Here is a 15,842-nt window from a genome sequence, read left to right on the forward strand (position 1 = left end):
TTATGGTTTGACATCACGTAGATTAGGATAAGATCTTGCTTATAGATGTTAACTATGATGACTGACGAGATTTTATCCTCAAATTAAAGTAAATGGTATGCATGTGAATTTGAATTTAACTTTGGAGCCAAATATATCGGAATATTGAAATAAAAGGAATCATATATACTCAAAACTGAACCGGATTTATATTCTTATTATCATATCATATCAAAAAGATGTTGTTATTGTTATTATCACGGCTATTATTGTTGTTATAAAGATGGCCTTAATCATATAGCGATGCGACAGAATAATTTATAATCTTATTCATAGTATAGAAATTTAGAAATGAACTCTAAGATTGGGAAATATTTCGTGCCTAAGAAGGACAATGACATTCTATATAAATTAATATTCTTTCGTCAACAAGATTGAAATGCACAATAATGAGATTTTTGTATCGATATTTATCAATTTTCTTGTTTACGGTCAAAACCGATTCTCAGTCATAAAGACCGGTCGAGACAATAACGTTTCAATCGAAGGGTATCCGCATGGCGAGCTCGGACGAATTCCGAAGTAGAGACGTCGAGCTTCGAGCCATAAGACCAATCAACCGCAAAACTCGATATCATTATTGAACCCGCGTCCGGATCGCACTAGGGGGTAACGACGACCGACACAGGCCCCGAATATCGACGCTCCAAGGCAAAACCGATCTCGAACTAAGACTGGGGATTCGATCTAGCACCAAGCTCGAGTCAGTGCCAAGCTCGCAAGACAAGAGCCGTTACAACCGCACCAAGGGAGAGAATCTTGGCGAGAATCAAGGGAGAGACAAACCATCATGGGTTCTCCACTATATGTATTATCTTATGTTGTTACAAATAAAGTAGTGACCCTCTACTATAAAAGGGGAGATAGACTGCAATAGGGAGGGCAGATCAAGATTTCATTGTGCTTGTTCTTCTAATACTTTTCAGTCTTCCCTTCTATCATTTTTTATTTTCACAGCAAAAATACTTGTATTGTCATTTTATATCAAAGAAATTTGCATACCCTTAGAACCATATCTAAATTTAACGTTATCCGATTTTTCGGATAAACAGTTTGGCGCCCACCGTGGGGCTAAGGGTAACGGTGATTGTCTGATATAAATCTACAGTACGCTCCAGCTTACAACTTCGAATCAGCCATGGCTCTACCTATCGACCTCGAAGCCGGCCTTCAAGATGAAACCAACAACTTGGTGCCCGGGGCCGGAAGGCTACCTAACAACGGTAACGAGGCTCAAATCGAAAAACCCAAAATTCGAGCCGAAGTACCACTGGATATCAATTCGCAAATAGCTCTAGAAGCGAATCAGCGTTCTAAACCAGAGAGGAGCGTTCAGGGCGGTGCTCGATCTATAGCCCGAGATACCTACAGCACGGGGGAAATCGGGGTCAGTTTGCGTATGATTTTTGAAATGTTGCAAGCCCAACAAGCAGCAATAGCTCAGTTGCAGAGCCGAACCCAGACGCAAAGCAGGCCGAACTCCAATCTGCTTCTTCGAGAAGTCACACCCAGAACGGAACCCGCCGTAGTGAAATCAAACGAGCGGGAATTGGGGATTGCTCCTGAAATTGCTAAATTGCTCGAGGAACTCACGAAGCGAGTCGAAGCCAATGACAAAAAAAGTGGAAACGTATAATGCTAGGGTCGATCAAATTCCGGGGGTTCCGCCAATGATAAAAGGGCTCGATTCGAAAAAATTCATACAAAAGCCTTTTCCCTCGAGCGCGGCCCCAAAACCGATCCCCAAAAAATTTCGTATGCCCGAAATTTCCAAATATAACGGTACGACCGATCCTAACAAACACGTCACCTCCTACACATGCGCCATCAAAGGCAATAATTTGGAGGATGATGAAATCGAATCCGTGTTGTTGAAAAAGTTAGGAGAAACCCTCGCAAAAGGAGCGATGATCTGGTATCACAACTTAACGCCGAATTCCATTGATTCTTTCGCCATGTTAGCGGACTCGTTCGTAAAAGCACATGCTGGTGCCATAAAGGTTGCAACAAGAAAATCGAACCTCTTCAAAGTAAAGCAAAGAGGTAACGAGATGCTGAGGGAATTCGTATCCCGATTTCAAATAGAGCGTATGGACTTGCCACCGGTCACAGACGATTGGGCCGTACAAGCTTTCACCCAAGGACTGAACGGGCTAAGCTCGACAGCGTCACGTCGGCTGAAACAAAATTTGATCGAGTACCCTGCAATAACTTGGGCAGATGTACACAACCGGTACCAATCAAAAATCAGGGTCGAAGATGATCAATTGGGAGTTCCATATGGGCCCGTACGACAGAACCACTAAAAATCAAAGGGAAGCCAACAGAGAGCAAAGGTCCAACAGAGATCGATACCAACCGTACGACACAGATCGGATGAACAACAGTTCAGCATGTGACACGGTTCGGAACAACCGAAGGATTGATCGGGGGCAAATTTCTCGGGGACTTATGAGCAAGAGCGGCTTTGATAAATATAAGGATCCTATAGAAATCCCTCGACTATCGGAGTATAATTTCAACATTGGTACATCCGCTATCGTATCAGCCATCGGATGCATCAAAGACACCAGATGGCCTCGACCCATGCAAATCGATCCTGCCCAAAGGAATCCCAATCAAATATGCGAATATCATGGCACCCATGGTCACAAAACGGAAGATTGCAGGCAACTAAGAGAGGAAGTGGCCCGCTTATTTAATAAAGGGCACCTTTGGGAATTTCTGAGCGATAGAGCGAAGAACCATTTTAGAGACAAGGAATTCGGTAAGCGAAACGAGCCAGAAGAACCGCAACACGTCATTCACATGATCGTCAGCGGCGTCGATACCCCCCTCAGGGACCGATGCTTAAACACGCTAAAACGTCGATTGTGAAGCGATCTCGAACCCAAGATCATGCACCCGCAGGGACTTTATCCTTTAGTGATGAAGATACAGAGGGAATCATCCAACCTCATAACGACGCGCTGGTAATATCCGTACTCATGAACAAAACTAAGATTAAGCATGTGTTAATTGATCCAGGTAGCTCGGCCAATATCATCAGATCGAGGGTCATAGAACAGCTCGGCCTGCAGAATCAGGTCGTACCCGCAACTCTGGTTCTAAACGGATTTAATATGGCATGTGAAACCACTAAAGGCGAGATCACCCTACCGATAAACGTAGCCGGAACCATCCAACAAACAAAGTTTCACGTAATCGAAGGTGATATGAGATATAACGCCCTCTTCGAAAGGCTGTGGATCCACAGCATGAGAGCCGTACCCTCGACCCTACCCTAGGTCCTCAAATTCCCAACATCGGAAGGTATCAAAATAGTGTACGGGGAACAACCGGCCGTAAAGGAAATGTTCTTCGTCGAAGAAGCAAAATCAATATCCTCACTTTCACCAATGAAAGGATGAGGTTCAAAGATGAGCGCCAAATAGCAATCACAGACATCGGCTTCGACCCGACCAGGTAAGGAAACCGTTAAAGAGGATGATGATAATCGATGGATCCCTCGATCCTTCGTAACCCCCGATGATTTCGATGCCACAAAATCAACAATTGAGGAACTGGAGCAAATCGTACTGATCGAACACTAGCCCGAATAAAAGGTATACCTGGGAATGGTTTTGAGCCCCGAACTCAGGAAGAAACTCATTCAATTTCTTATCAATAACATCGATTGTTTTGCCTGGTCCCATCTAGATATAACAGGGATTCCGCCGGACATAACGGCGCACCAGCTAAGCTTGAACCCTATGTTCAGACCAGTGAAGCAAAAAAGAAGGCCCCAGTCCGAAGAAAAGCACGCATTCATAAAGGACGAGGTAACCAAACTTCTCAATATAGGGTCCATTCGGGAAGTAAAATACCCCGAATGGTTAGCCAATGTGGTTGTTGTACCTAAAAGGGAAACAAACTTAGAATGTGTGTGGACTATAAGGATTTGAACAAAGCATGCCCCAAAGATTCCTTCCCACTGCCCAATATCGATCGTATGATCGATGCCACGGCCGGCCACGAGATTCTCACCTTTCTCGAAGCCTATTCCGGGTATAATCAAATTCAGATGAATCCGGACGATTGGGAAAAAACTTCATTTGTGACCCGATATGGAACATATTGTTATAACGTAATGCCCTTCGGGCTAAAAAATGCAGGAGCTACTTATCAACACCTAGTAAACAGAATATTTGAAGAACAAATAGGTAAAACAATGAAAGTTTATATTGATGACATGCTAGTTAAGTCCCTACGCACAGAGGACCATGTGGCCCATTTGCAGGAAACATTCAAGATCCTGAGGAAATTCAACATGAAGCTCAACCCCGAAAAATGTGCTTTCGGGGTCGGTTCGAGCAAGTTCCTCGGCTTCATGGTCTCAAATCGGGGAATTGAAATCAACCCCGAAAAAATCAAGGCCATCGAAGACATCACCATCGTGGACAACGTGAAAGATATACAAAGGTTAACGGGAAGAATTGCAACCTTAGGCCGGTTCATTTCAAGATCATCGGATCGAAGTCACAAATTTTTCTCCCTACTCAAAAAGAAGAACAACTTCGCCTGGATGCCGGAATGCCAACAAGCATTACAGGAATTGAAACGATACCTCTCGAGTCTGTCACTGCTTCATACTCCGAAAGCGGACGAGCAGCTCTACCTGTACTTGGCGGTATCAGAAGTCGCTGTAAGCAGCGTCCTAGTTCGAGAAGAGCAAGGTACGTAATTTCCCTTTTATTACGTGAGTCGGACCTTAGGAGAAGCGGAAACTAGGTATCCGCACTTAGAAAAATTGGCACTTGCCCTGATAAGCGCATCTAGAAAGTTAAGGCCGTATTTTGAATGTCACCCCATAAGCGTATTAACCACATACCCACTTCGAAATATCTTACATAGGCTCGAACTATCAGGCCGATTGGCCAAATGGGCCATCAAACTCAGTGGATACGATATCGAATATCAATCCCGCACGGCCATCAAGTCTCAAATTTTGGCAGACTTCGTGGCCGACTTCATGCCAACCCTTATACCCGAAGTCTAAAGGGAACTCCTTTTGAAATCAGATATATCGTCCGGGGTATGGATCCTTTTTACGGACGGTGCTTCGAATATAAAGGGGTCCGGGTTAGGCATAGTTTTAAAAACCCCCACGGGTAACATTATTAGGCAAGCTATTAAAACTATCAGGTTAACTAACAACGAGGCTGAGTATGAAGCCATGATTGCAGGTCTCGAACTAGCTAGAAACTTGGGAGCAGAAGTCATTGAGGCGCACTGTGACTCTTTGCTGGAGGTGAGTCAAGTAAACAAAACCTTCGAAGTCAGAGAAGGTAAGATGCAAAGGTATCTGGACAAACTGCTTATCACCTTACACCATTTCAAACAATGGACCCTACAGCATGTCCCCCGAGAACGGAATAATGAGGTCGATGCTCTAGCAAATTTGGGATCGTCAGTCGAGGTAGGTGATTTGAGCTCGGGGACTGTCGTCCAACTTTCAAGATCGGTAATCGAAGAAGGGCACACCGAAATAAATTCTACTAGCTTAACCTAGGATTGGAGAAACAAGTATATTGAGTACTTAAAAAACGGAAAGCTCCCTTCAAACCCTAAAGATTCCAGGGCCCTACGGACTAAAGCTGCTCGATTTACGTTGGCTACGGAACGGAACACTATATCGAAGAACATTCGGTGGACCGATGGCGGTGTGTGTGGGTCCGGGAGATACCAATTATATCCTCCGGGAAGTATACGAGGGCACTTGCGGCAATCACTCCGATGCCGACATATTAGTCCAAAAAGTGATCAGAGCGGGGTATTATTGGATCGATATGGACAAAGATGCAAAAGAATTTGTTCGTAAATGTGACAAATGTCAGAGGTTTGCGCCAATGATCCATCAAGTCGGGGAGCAACTTCATTCGGTCCTATCCCCGTGGCCATTCATGAAATGGGGGATGGACATCGTCGGCCCTCTGCCGTCGACCCTCGATAAAGCCAAATTTATTTTATTTATGACTGACTATTTTTCTAAGTGGGTTGAAGCGCAGACGTTCAAGAAAATAAGAGAGAAAGAAGTCATAAACTTTATTTGGGATCATATCATATGCCGATTCGGGATACCCGCCGAAATAGTATGCGACAATGGGAAGCAATTCGTTGGCAGCAAAATCACAAAATTCCTCGAAGATCACAAAATAAGAAGGATATTATCAACACCATACTACCCCAGTGGGAACGGTCAAGCCGAATCAACGAACAAGACTATTCTTCAAAACCTGAAGAAGAGATTGAACGTCGCGAAAGGAAAATGGAGAGAAATCCTGCCCGAAGTCCTTTGGGCATACCGAACAACGTCAAAATCCAGTACGGGGGTGACCCCGTTCTCCTTAGTATATGGTTCCGAAGTATTGATACCAGTCGAAGTCGGTGAACCTAGTCCCAAGATTTTGATTCATGACAGAAGAATCAAATAACGAGGCCATGAACACCAGCCTTGAACTATCGGACAAAGGACGAGAATCTGCCCTCATCCGACTGGCCGCCCAAAAGCAACGAATCGAAAGGTACTATAATCGAAGAACTAAACTCCGCCATTTCAAGCCCGGGGACTTAGTGTTAAGAAAGGTCACCATCAATACTCGGAATCCAAACGAAGGAAAATTGGGACCAAATTGAGAAGGACCATACCAGGTGCTCGAGAATGTTAGAAAAGGATCATACAGGCTCAGCATCATAAACGGCAAATAGATATCGAGCAGTTGGAATGTATCACATCTAAAACGGTACTACTGCTAAGGCACTGACTTTCCATATTCATCTAACTAACCCATGCAGAAGTCCGAACGAGAGCTAAAGAAGATCTTCCAATCAAGAGCACGCGTTGCACTCTTTTTCCCTTAGACCGAGTTTCTCCTAAATGGGTTTTTCGGCAAGGTTTTCAATAAGGCAACCATCGATCGTGCTGCACTTTCAACAATATCCAAGGCCTCTTTCCGACAGACCTCGAATACCGGGGGGCATCAGGGCTCTCAAATAGTTCGAGTTCAGATACAAGAAAGTCATCTCACAACAATAGGGTTCCAACAGGATAAATTGTAAGAGCCAAATGGTCAAAATGAACCATGCTCGTATAGATTGTCCCAAACATAAACATATGTGCAATGACTTGAGATTTATTGTTCAACCAGAATTAAGACTCACTCGACCATTAAGCCTACGGGCTACTTATATTCCGAGTTCGAAACATTCACTCGAATATTAAGCCAACGGGCTACTGTTATTCCGAGTTCGAGCAAGCACTCACTCGACCATTAAGCCTACGGGCCACATTATCTCGAGTTCGAAACATTCACTCGACCATTAAGCCTATGGGATACTGTTATTCCGAGTTCGAGCAAGCGCTCACTCGACAATTAGGCCTACGGGCCATATTATCTTGAGTTTGAAACATTCACTCGAATATTAAGCCTATGGGCTACTGTTATTCCGAGTTCGAGCAAGCTCTCACTCGACCATTAAGCCTATGGGCTACTTTCATTCCAAGTTCGAAATAATCACTCGAATATTAAGCCTACGGGCCACATGATCTCAAGTTCGAAACATTCACTCGATTATTAAGCCTACGGGCTACTATTATTCCGAATTCGAGCAAGCACTCACTCGACCGTTACGCCTACAGGCTACAATATTTTAAGTTCGAAACATTCACTCGACGGCTAATAAGCTACTTTTACTCTGAGTTTACATTAACTCAACCATTACATTACGCATACAGATTATGTTCCTTCAAAGTTTGAATCATCGACTCAACAAGCAAACCCAAGGGCTACAAATCTGATCGATCAGAGAAACTACAAGGTCAACATTCGATTAAAAGTCTTCACAAAACAAAAACAAGTCGACCTGATTACACATGTATATACAAAATTTGCCTACGAGATTAATGTACAAACATCAAGAATTAGAAACTAAGCTTCCTGGTCGAGCTCTTCCCTGTCCTCGGATCCGCTTTAGCTACCATCATCATCATCATCGTCAGAAGCCAAGGCTTCAGCTTTCGCTTCGAGCTTCTTTGCCTTTTTTACCTCTTCGGCAAGGTCGAAACCTCGACCGTGTATCTCCTCGAGGGTCTCCCTACAAGACCTACACTTAGCAAGTTCGGCAACCCAATGAGCTCGAGTATCGGCGGTCTTTGCCGCTTCCCGGGCCTCCATCTGAGCAGCCTCAGCATCAGCTCGATATACAGCAATGGACTTATCCGCCAAGACTTTTGACGACTCAACCTCTGCCTTAGCCTCAGCAAGTTGTGTTTCAAGCTCCTCGATCTTCTTAGCTTGAACCGACCCCTTTTGCTTGACACTTCGAAGTTGAACGTCGACCGATAATAATTTTGTTAAGATGGTTTTTTTATCCGCTGTCAGGCGGTCGAGGGTCTCCTTCCACCGATTGCATTCAGCTCGGATTTGATCGACTTATTCTCGAAGTAACCTGATCTTTTCGATCTTTTGCTGCAACTGAGACAACGAAGGGTTAACTTCCACAGTTGAGTCAGACCCATACTTTATTAGAACGAGGCTCACCTGCTTATCAATCTCGACCCCTTCTTCACGGACCTTAGCCAAATCCGCTTGGAGGTCCTTTATAGCCTCGTCCTTTTGGCTGCAGAGAAGCCGCAGGGCATCTCTCTCACCTGAGACCTTCCGGAGCTCGGCCTCACAATGGCTAAAATCGACTCGAAACCTACCAATGGCCTGCATAGTAAGAAACACGAAGTCAAGTATGGAAAAGAACAAATAAACGAAGTATGGAAGAATCATTACCCGAGTAATGAAACGCTGAGCCTCCTCCAATAAAAGAGAAGCGTCACTGATATCGGAACCGTCGTCGACTCCAGTAAAACAATCCCCGAAAGGATCCCCTGCACTAGTGCCTGCGTCGATATCAGGAGTCTTCAATTCTCGAGCTTCCTTCAGCGCCTCCTCAGAAAAAGATGGAAGAGAAAGCGAATCACCCATTGTCATAGCCCCGAGTAAATCGCTCGGAGTACTCCGGTCGAGATTCTGGTCTTCGGGAACAACCCCGACAGTTACAGCCACCATCGGTTCGAGAGCTCTGGCAACCTCGATGGCCTCCGTAGACCGAACTACCAAAGCCGAGGAGCTATTTTCTTCTTCTTCTTCTTCTTCTCTCAGTCGTTGGACTGAGTCAATCGAAAGGGCAATTGTTTTTCTCTTCACCCTGCGAGTTTTGGGCTTGGGGTCCTCTGACCGAGAGGAAGCTTTTCGCTTCTTATCTTCCCCCTGTTTAGGGACCAGGGACTTGTTTCTTTCCTCGCCGCTCGAAGGCCTCAAAACGGCATCCCTGGTTACACCTGCATAAGAGAAAATCGGTAACGAATAGAACACAAAGAATACTTCGAAGGAAACAAGAAGCAAACCTCACTATGGTCCTTGGCCTCCTATCTGCCTTTTGCCAAATCACGCTTAGCGCGCTCGGCGTAAGAGGAGGTTGAGGCCAACCTCCGAACCCAGTCCTCGAGGTCGGGCACCGCTTGTGGCATCCAAGGGGAAGCTGAACATCAGGGAAGGACATCAGAAAAAATCGAAAAAGCACCTGAAATGTGAACAAAAATCACTTACGGTCAAAATTCCATTCCTCAGGGAACTGCATCTTCTCCTCCGGAATGATATCACGGGTCCTAACTCGGATATAACGACCCATCCAACCTCGATCCTTGTCTTCATCGATGCTCGACATCAATGCCTTCGATGCCCGACGATGAAGTCTGATTAGTCCTCGAAAGATATGAGGCCGATACAGTCGGATGAGGTGGTTCAGAGAAAAATCCAACCCTCCGGCTTTGGTAGAGAAGAAGCGCAATAAGATCACTATACGCCATAAAGAGGGATGGATTTGGCCAAGGGTGACTTGATACCTTTTGCAGAAATCAATAATCACCGGGTCGACGGGTCCCAGTGTGAAGGGATAAGTGTAAACACTTAAAAAATCCTCCACGTAAGTGGTAACATCCTCGTCGGAAGACGGAATTTGCAGCACGACCTCGGAACCCCAGTTGCAGTCTTTTCGGATGCCCTCGAGGTGATCCTCCGTTATAGAGCATGTATACATCAATACGTGTTCACATCGACCCGGAACAGAAGAAGGGTTCTCCACCTTAAAATCAGTTTTCAAAATGTACGGGCCAGGAACATAGTCATGAATTGACGGCTCCGACGGCGCCTTATCATCAGACAGCCGTGAGGAAGAGGCTTTTTCCTTTTGAGGTACAGTTTTGGAAGTTTTCGCCATTGATTTGAAATGAAAGAGTACAAAGGAAGAAATAGACAGCACCAAAATTCTGGTATGAACGGCCCCGTAGCAGCAAAGTAGAGAGGATAAATAGGAAAGTCTGGAGGAAGGGAAGGCGCAAAAAGGGTAAAAGTTATGTGGAAAGATTATTTATAGACGGAGGCCTGACGGTTCGGTATCAGCGGTGGTCGACCACCGTCTGACACACATTAAATGCCTCGGTAAAACCGAGCCGATGGGACAATCATTACATACGTTGAGATCGGGTTCGATAGAAACATCGGCATAAATTTGATCGAGCCACAGGAAAATCATATCGTTCCTCGCCACATCCTTTCCGAGAAACGAGGGGACTATCTGTGTACGGTCAAAATCGATTCTCAGTCATAAAGACCGGTCGAGACAATACCATTTCAATCGAAGGGTATCCGCATGGCGAGCTCGGATGAATTCCGAAGTAGAGACGTCGAGCTTCGAGCCATAAGACCAATCAACCGTAAAACTCGATATCATTATCGAACCCGCATCCGGATCGGACTACGGGGTAACGACGACCGACACAGGTCCCGAATATCGACGCTCCAAGGCAGAACCGAGCTCGAACTAAGACTGGGGATTCGATCTAGCACCAAGCTCAAGTCAGTGCCAAGCTCGCAAGACAAGAGCCGTTACAACCGCACCAAGGGAGAGAATCTTGGCGAGAATCAAGGGAGAGACAAACCATCATGGGTTCTCCACTATATGTATTATTTTATGTTGTTACAAATAAAGTAGTGACCCTCTACAATAAAAGAGGAGATAGACTGCAATAGGGAGGGCAGATCAAGATTTCATTGTGCTTGTTCTTCTAATATTTTTCAGTCTTCCCTTCCATCATTTTTCATTTTCACAGCAAAAATACTTGTATTGTCATTTTATATCGAAGAAATTTGATACCCTTAGAACCATATCTAAATTTAACGTTATCCGATTTTTCGGGTAAACATTTCTTTACTCACAGTCACGGTTCAGGATCCAGAATATTTGGCTCAAACAAATACAAAGCGAGAGGGTGATATTTTAGCAAAATGAACAACTAAAAGGGCCTTTAAGTAATATTCAATAACTTTCGGAATTCAACTTTAGAATAAAAAAAAGGTCAAAAGTTAGAAATTGAAAAGTTCATAGCTTATAATTAGAATACTTTTATGGCTCGGCAATTTCTTCCTTGAGATTTCATGTCAAGTTATATATGAATGGTGGATATGATTTGTTTGGAGAGTGACATCTTTTCTTTTTTATTTATTTATTTTTCATTTGCAAAAAAGTGTTGATTTTACATAAGCTTGAAAGCAATGATTATGTCATTACGGATTTGAATTATGAATATAAAAAGAGATTAAGACTTTGACACACAATTCCACCAAATTAAACTAATTTTCTTTTAGGGAGATTCAATACAATAAGTAATGATGTATTCTATTGGAATTCTTTACCCTAAAGCGTGTTCTACTGCAGTTAAATAAAGATGGGATTCAATATTTAGTAGTTGTAAATATTGAGGAGTGAAATGGTAAAAAATTATCTGAATCGGTGTTCCCACTTAACCGTGAAATGGTAATAAATATTGACGAGTGAAATGGTAAACTACTTAACCGTAATAAATTAGGTTAATTATTGGTGTAAATATCAAGTGCAAGTATATTTTTGCCGAGGTCAAACACCTACAATTGAACACTACTGACTACTTGAAGCCAAAACGGAGTATTTAAGGGGAAAAAATTTAGACTATAAAGTTATACTAGCAAGTCATCTTGATTAAAATTTTAGTGGACAAATAGCTAAATATTACATATTTTCTATATAAAAGAATCAAAAATACATATTTTAATTAATTAAAGGTTAATTGTACTTAATCATTTAATTTTTATCTTATGTATACTGATAATGACGGTTTAGAGCTTTTAAGTTCGAATTCTTGGTTTGAAAAAAAATCCTGATAAGAAGTGCTTCTATTTTTATGGACGTTACGCAAGAATGTGTATCTGAATTTGTCAGGGCCTCAATATGAATACCGCAAAATCGAAAGGGAAACAAAAGAAAATTCTTCAGACAATGACCATCGTCTAGTAGAGAGGAAGGAAAACTCCAAGCTTCTGAGATTATGTATGATTTCAAGGTAAGAGCGCCTTGATATAGAGCGCTTTACCCGTCTAAGTGGCTGACATATAATACAAATCTGAATTAATCGAGTCGACGAATCTCAAATACAAAATACCATGAAAAAAAAATGCAAAGAAAAAAAAAACCATGTTGATCATTGAACTCGTACGGAAAGCAAATGAACGGACCAAAGGGCATAATAACCCTATTTCTGGTGGTGGTTGCTATGGCTATTTTTGCTGTCTAAATCCACCGAAAGGTTTTAAGTCTCTAATTTGCAGCCTAAAGTTTGAGTTCACTAATTTTAACTAAAAAAATAAAAAAAGAATTTACTTCATCTAGAATCTCTACTCTTCCATCAGTTCAAAATGAATATTTAGATAATTTGGTATTTGAGATTAATTGGTTCGATTAATTTAAATTTGCGTCAGATACACTATTAATCGCCATTTTGTGTGATGATTGTCAACACATAACTACCCCTCCTCAATCTTCCTTTCTTACCCTTCGTTATAATTAATTTAGAAAATTTAACTTACTATTGATGGTGTACCAATTTTTTATATTATTAATGTATTTTAACTTATTGTAATAGATAACATGTTATATTTTTAGGTTACTTTCATATATAATCATATATTATGTTTTAAAAAAGGGCAGCCCGATGCACGAAGCTCCCGTTATGTATGGGGTTCGGGGAAGGGCCGGACACAAGGGTCTATTGTACGCAGTCTTATCCTACATTTCTGCAAGAGACTGTTTCCACGGCTCGAACCCGTGACCTTCTGATCACATGACAACAACTTTACCTGTTACGCCAAATCTCCACTTCTTTGAATGTTTAAATAATGTAAAAATTATTCTACCTTGTCTATATATACTATAGAAGTCAAGGTTTATATCTAAAAAATGGAAATTAAAGGTGTGCCGTGAAAGAAAGAACTTTAAGAGTTTGATTTGACCTAAGTATATTTAGGTTATTCCTTTGTTAACTTCTGTCTTTACTTTTTAATATCTTGAAGATCTAGGAAGAAGATCGTGTTTGAAACAAGACATAAGGATTGATGTGATGCAATTGAGATTGATTTTAAAAATAAAAAAATAAAAAAATTCATTGGAGGTGTAATAAATGGACTAGGTAAAAATAGAAAACTTATTTTATTTAGACCTAGTTAACACTTCAAATTTTTCAATGAACGTTAAAACTAATTACTTAAATATTTTGATTCTAAAAATTAAATTTTAATTTTGTTATCCAATATAAAGTTACTAATGACCTCCCTCACTTATGGACCATAAACTATTAACTTCATATCACTATTCTAACAAGTATTTAGACATTATCTTTAGTAAGTAAATTTTTTTATATGAATATATTTTCACTCAACATCCAAATATCGGGAAAAAGTTTTAAATAACTTATTTTCTGGAACGGGTTTTGCACCCTGCAGGAGATTATTTTTTTAATCCATTTTCAAGAACTTTTCACTTTGCTCCATTAGTGACTCAAACGTACGACCTTAACATTTGAGGTGGAGGGCGTTTATCAATTGAACAATTTTCTCATGCCCGAATGATTAATTTCGATTTTGTAGAACCTGTCCAAATAACAGATTGGGCCTCATTCCGGAAAATGGGCCTTTCTAGAAAATATTGGGTGAAATTTAAAAATAGCCAGATTTATAAGTGGTAATTGAAAAATAGCCACAATTTCAAAAGTAATCGAAATTTAGCCATTTTTCATGTAAAGATAAATCTGAACGAAAACACTGTTCAAAATCCAGGAAACATTCCAACATAATATATTGAAGTTCGAATTATTTACATATGAACTTCCAGCGTAAGCAAACAACTTATCAAACTTACTCTCACCCACGGTAAAGTTATTACTTCATCTTTTATTATCTCAAAACATCATTACAACACTACTTACATGCCTCTAAATTAATAACATTTTTGTTCTTTGTCAGAACAAATGGGCTAAAGTTCTTCTTCCTAATCAATACTTTCGTAAAAATAGTACCGGCTAGCCAGTTTTCGGACTGATAATTGAAAAATAGTCAGCGTTTGCAAAATAATTAAAAAATAGCCAATATTTTGCTGTAACACGGAAAGTTTCAGCATAATATACTGGAGATTGGTGCACTTGTGTATGAACTTCCAGCATATTATGCTGGACCAGTATATTATGCTGGAACTCCAGTATATTATGATGGAGTTCCAGTATAATATACTGATCCCGCATAATATGCTGGAAGTTCATACACAGGTACACCAATCTCCAGTATATTATACTGGAACTTTTCGTGTTGCAATAATATAGTAGCTATTTTTCAATTATTTTGCAAACGCTGGTTATTTTTCAGTTACCAGTCCGAAAACTGACTAGCTCGTGGTATTTTGAGGAAAATATTGATTAGGAAGAAGAACTTTAGCCCAGTAGTCCTGACAAAGAACAAAAAGGTTATTAATTTAGAGGGATGTAAGTAGTGTTGTAATGATGGTTTGAGATAATAAAAGATGAAGTAATAACTTTACCGTGGGTGAGAGTAAGTTTGATAAGTTGTTTCCTTTCAGTGTAGTCTCAATCCAAATAAGCTTATTCGCCTCTGTCAAATTTAACATGTCTTCCTTGTTCCAAAAGAACATGATCTCGTTACAATATATTTAATTAGAATTTAGTTATAGATCAAGGGGGTAAAAAAATATTTATACAACTGGCTTATAATGTAATTACGTATAAATCTCTATTATAAATTATTCATTAGTAACCAAGTAGTGAAAAACATGATAAAAAACAGTAGCCCGACGCATAAAGTATCCCGCGTTCACGCAGGGTTCGGAGAAGGGCCGCATAATATGAAAAAGTTACTTGTTCTCAGTGTATATATATATATGACTACAGTCTTGGTATGTTGTTGTTCGGACTCTTCAAATACATCATCGAATGCGTATTAGACTCTCCAAAAATAATATATTTTCATAGAATCAGATACAAGTGCGATATTATTTTTGAAGAATCCTCAAGAAAGGTTTGTAAGATATTCTTCCTACCAACCAAACACATTGGTGCAAAGCCTCTAATTTGACCACCAAAAGAAATCATGGCTCATGCCTTTTGAGTTTTGATCTTATTGTAATTAGAAATCATTCTCTGATAAGGAGATATCAACAACTCTTATGCAGTTGACTAATAACAAAAACATAGTAATTATATTTCACCCTATGCAAGTACCTACTCACTTGAAATGAACCATATCTTGATATGATAGGTTATAATTTGATACAACAATTTCACTAACCAATAAATTGTTGAGTTTTGGTATAGTGTATAAAATTGAGCGTGACTATAG

Source organism: Nicotiana tabacum, chromosome 9 (assembly GCF_000715075.1).
Source record: "Nicotiana tabacum cultivar K326 chromosome 9, ASM71507v2, whole genome shotgun sequence".
Taxonomy (NCBI): Eukaryota; Viridiplantae; Streptophyta; class Magnoliopsida; order Solanales; family Solanaceae; genus Nicotiana; species Nicotiana tabacum.